Genomic DNA, 4587 nt, shown 5'->3' on the forward strand with positions numbered 1-4587 from the left:
GTATTCTTTAATCGAATACAGGATTTACTCTGGGCATACATACTCTTAATTATATTATAAAAATTTGTACCCAGCCCAATGTTTAATAACTTGAGTTTTATACCTGGGTGAATGACCGTGTCAAAAGCCTTCTGGAAATCAACAAAACAGGCAAACACTCTACCTTCTTTAGTATGACAGTACTTATCAATAATGGTCTTAAGTATGAACATATGGTCAGATGGTCGCGCTTTCCTTGTGAAGCCAATTTGGCTATCTTTAATGATCTGATATTTATCTAAAAATTTGCAAAGACGGGTGTCAATAATTTTATTAAAAAGCTTCACCAAAGCATCAGTAATAGTTATTCCTCTATAATTTTTAGGATCAGATGCGTCATTCCCTTTATGAATTGGGAATATGTAGCCAATAGTCCAGGGGCCAGTAACAAGAAGCATTATTATGTCTTACGGACGTCTAAAGGGCGTCTTAAGATTTAAGAATGTAACAAGACCCAACCTCAGACCTATCTTAGAATGATTGACAGCCCTTAATGTTTTGAAAAAGTGCATGATTTAAGAACGATTCTTACGCCTACCTTAAAGCAATCTTACTAATTCCGGTAACACAAAATCATTCTAAAATTTTGGTCAGGTATTAAGTGTTCTTAAATCAAACTTAGCAACTTATGGGTGTACCAAGAACAATTCGCAATAGCTTCACTTGATATTTTTTGTAAGAGTGGTCCCGACTACTCTTAGTTGTACATTCACTTGTTAATAATAGAACAAGTTGCTTAAAAAAGTTTATACGTGAACCTTAGAACTTTATTATTCTAATTATTACTTCTTCGAATAAGAAATTAAATATCAGTGTTTTCTTGGTCATGTGTGTGGAGGATGGTAGTTTCTCTTTATTGTAAATCAATACAATTTCAGCTTGTTGAGAGAAGTGTTAAATATAAAGCAAGGAGAAATTTGTGACCTTTTTCAATTTTAAATCAAGAGTTCCAAATCGTGAAGTTTAAATCACCACTTCTTAAATTTTACGGAAGCCATTATGAGTTGGTTGACCAATATGGAATATCCGTTATACAGATGATATCAAATATGTTCATTATGTCGTAACTACACTACAGTCCCATTCCTATTTCACGAATGTGACCTAACGAATTAGAATATTTACCAGCTTTGTAACATAATGAACACCAAGATGGGCGCCACACGTGGAGCAGAATCTGCTTACCCTTCCGGATCATCGGAAATCATCCCCAGTTTTTAGCGGGTTTCGTGTTGCTGTTCTATATCTATTTTTGACATTTTTGCCTATTATGTCTGTTTTGTTCACGCATCGTTATCAATATAATGACGTTTGATAAGAATGTCATACAAGTGAGAGGTTCAGCTCTTTAAAGCAGGTTTAATCCATCCTTTTTTTTTTGCAGTTTGAAAATGCCTGTTACAAGTCAAGAATATGACAAGTGTCGCCAATTTGTGTGATGTGTTTTATTGATTTTGCCGATTGGTTAGGGACTTTCCATTTTGAATTTTCCTTGGAGGTCAGTACTGTTGTGAAAAAACATTGTTATAAAGTGAAAAATATAGGAAGATGTGGTATGAGTGTCAATGAGCCAACTCTCCATCCAAATATTTTTTTTTAAAAGTAAACCATTATAGTTGTGAGTTGACCGAACTGAAAGTATGATAGAAAGATAAACCTACGTCTTTTTTACAAGATTTAAATCCTACCATTGGCATGGTGAATAATAGGGCACTCAAAAGAAAAAGTACTGATGGATTGTCCTGAGACAAGCATAGTTTTTATTAAAAGAATTATGGTCTATAATCAGTTGAATTCATTTCATCTTTGAAGCGGTGCAATTTTTTTTACTTCAATTGGACTTGATCAAAAAATGGGAGTAATGAATAATGGTGGTATGAGGCCAGAATTGTTTTCCTTAGGTTTAATGGGTAGTTGATTATTTTGCGCATTTTATCGTTCATTAAAACGGTTTTATGATTCATTTAAGGTGATTCTAATTTCTATACGCGGAACCAAAAACGGAGACGCTAGAAAATTATTAAGAACTCGTAACTTGAAAACTATTACGATGCAACTTAAGGAGGAAATAAGACCGATCTACGAACAACCTGAGGGAGCTTTGATTTACACTCTTTGAATGATCTTAGAATTATCTTATCTTCCCCTTAATTCAATACTTACGACCTCTCTTAATAAAATTTCTTGTTACCGGCCCCAGGGTTTTGGGTATTTTCCATAAGAGAGGCAATTATTAAAAAGTTTTAGTAAACAAGGTAACAAAGAGGTTTGACCATATTTTAGCATACTGTTAGAGATGTTATCCAACCCTGCTGCTTTCTTATTTTTTAAAGATGACAAATTAGTAGATATTTCGGTTTCAGAGATCCTACTATCAAGTTGATTAAAGCACTTTCTTTTTTCAAGAATATTTAGCTTATCCTCTAAAAATTGCAGTCGTTCTTTAAACTTATCTTTTGGTTCGGTCAAATTTTTAAAATGATTCAACCAATCAAATGGTGCGACTAATGCACTTGTATCATCCTTTTCCTTACCCTGAAGTTCATCAATCAATTGCGAGTACTGCTTAGGGTTTTTCTCGTGCAGTGTTTCTATCTGCTTCAACAAAGACTGCTTGTACTCCCTGTATTTGTGTTTCCGTGCCTTAGTATATAATCGCTGTAGTTTATAAAAGTGACCTTTAACAGCAGGATCTCTGGGAAATTGAGAATAAATTTTCCCATAACTAAATAGTTTTTTTCGCAAATATGCAAGATTACAGTCGAACCACTTTTGGTGTTGAACCCCCTGATCCGTTTGGGCTTTACGCCTTTTAAGGGAAATATTGGCAGCAGTTTTAATAATGTCTGTCAACTCAAGCGATGCGCTATCAATTGCATTTTGGGAATCGATGGGGATATAGTTTAAGGATTTTTTCAAGTCGCAGCTGAATTTCTGCCGTAAAAAGGACTTCTTGAAAAAGAGCTGGTGAGTCATCTGACCATATGAAACCTGGTGACATTTATGAGTTTTAACACTATCACAATCAGTTTTTAAACAATATTTTGCAGACAATGACCATTCTAACAAACAATGGCAGTCTGATAGTGTTGGTATACAATTAAATATCCTCATATACAAAAATTTGATTTACAAATGTAGGATACTCTCCGACACTAAAACATAATCAACTGTACTAGCACCATTAGGTGTATAACATGTTAGACCACCAAAGGTGTCACCAAGACCTCGACCATTTAGAATCCTTGTTTGGTTACTAATACACAAGTCAAGCAGGTCCCTGCCCCTTGAGTCAAGTTTATCATCTTTGCTCCTTCTTTCAAGAATTTGTTTATCGCTGAAATAGGACTGATATAATGCAGAAAGATTATTACTGTCATCTATGATGAAATCTGTATCAGCAGCCACTCTGGCATTAAAGTCCCCACACAATAATATATTACCCTATTTTTGGTAGGAAGCAATATCTTTTTCAAAACGTGTAAGAATATCATGGTCAAGTCCTTTGGAATATGATGACCCTTCTGGTGGGTTATACACAACACATATACAATTATCTTTGTCAAATCCAAAGAATTGTTTTTCTAATTTCACCCACTGAAAATCTGGGATAGATGATTTTAGAATTTTCACATGCTGCTTTAGTGAAGGCTTGCGTAGTATTGCAAGCTCTCCAAAATGCCTGTTGTTATATTTAGTTACAGGTCTACAAATAAGATGACAATGGAATGACCCTATATTAGTTATATTAGAATCATACCCCAAGTGGCTTTCAGCGAGGAACATTAGATTTAGATTTTCTATATGTTTCAAAAAAAGGGGGTCTTGAATCTTGTTTTTTTTTGGTCTTTTTAGACCACCCACGTACCAGAAGCCCATTTTAATGGAAGATAAATTATCACAAGTCATTTTACATAATAAAAGAGTGTCTTTAATTCTATCTTATAAATTTTTGAATTGTATATATAAATATATATATTGAATAACTTGTTTTAATGATTTTAGATATTAATAAAGAATTTGAATATGAGATACTGGCTATACTAACTCAATATCTTTATACTACAAAATTTTAGGGTTTTAGCTACATGTGATTGTGATATATATGAAAGTTATAATACTGAAAATATTTTCACAACTGATAGAACAATGTTTTATCATAAACACACAGATATTTATGCATATAATATAATATATATATATACAAGTTGTAGCTAGCATACTACATATGCATACACACACAAATGTATTCATAGCTAAGTGTTACATACATTGACATAGTTGCAGCAAGGTACGATGTAAAATAACCACAAAACAAAACAAATACAAAATATTAAATAAACAGCAACATTACCCTGATATATTATTGAATATTTAGAAATTATGTGCATGTGAGCTTGCTGTTGTGATGTATATATAAGTGCCCCCTCAAATAAACAAGAGACAAGAGGAAACAATCTCTAATAGTTCCCCTGTGAATATTTTGTATATTAAAATAATGAGAGAGAGAAAAAAAGCAAACGAACTATCTGACTGATATTTGAAGCA

Source organism: Mytilus trossulus, chromosome 11 (genome assembly GCF_036588685.1).
Source record: "Mytilus trossulus isolate FHL-02 chromosome 11, PNRI_Mtr1.1.1.hap1, whole genome shotgun sequence".
Classification (NCBI taxonomy): domain Eukaryota; kingdom Metazoa; phylum Mollusca; class Bivalvia; order Mytilida; family Mytilidae; genus Mytilus; species Mytilus trossulus.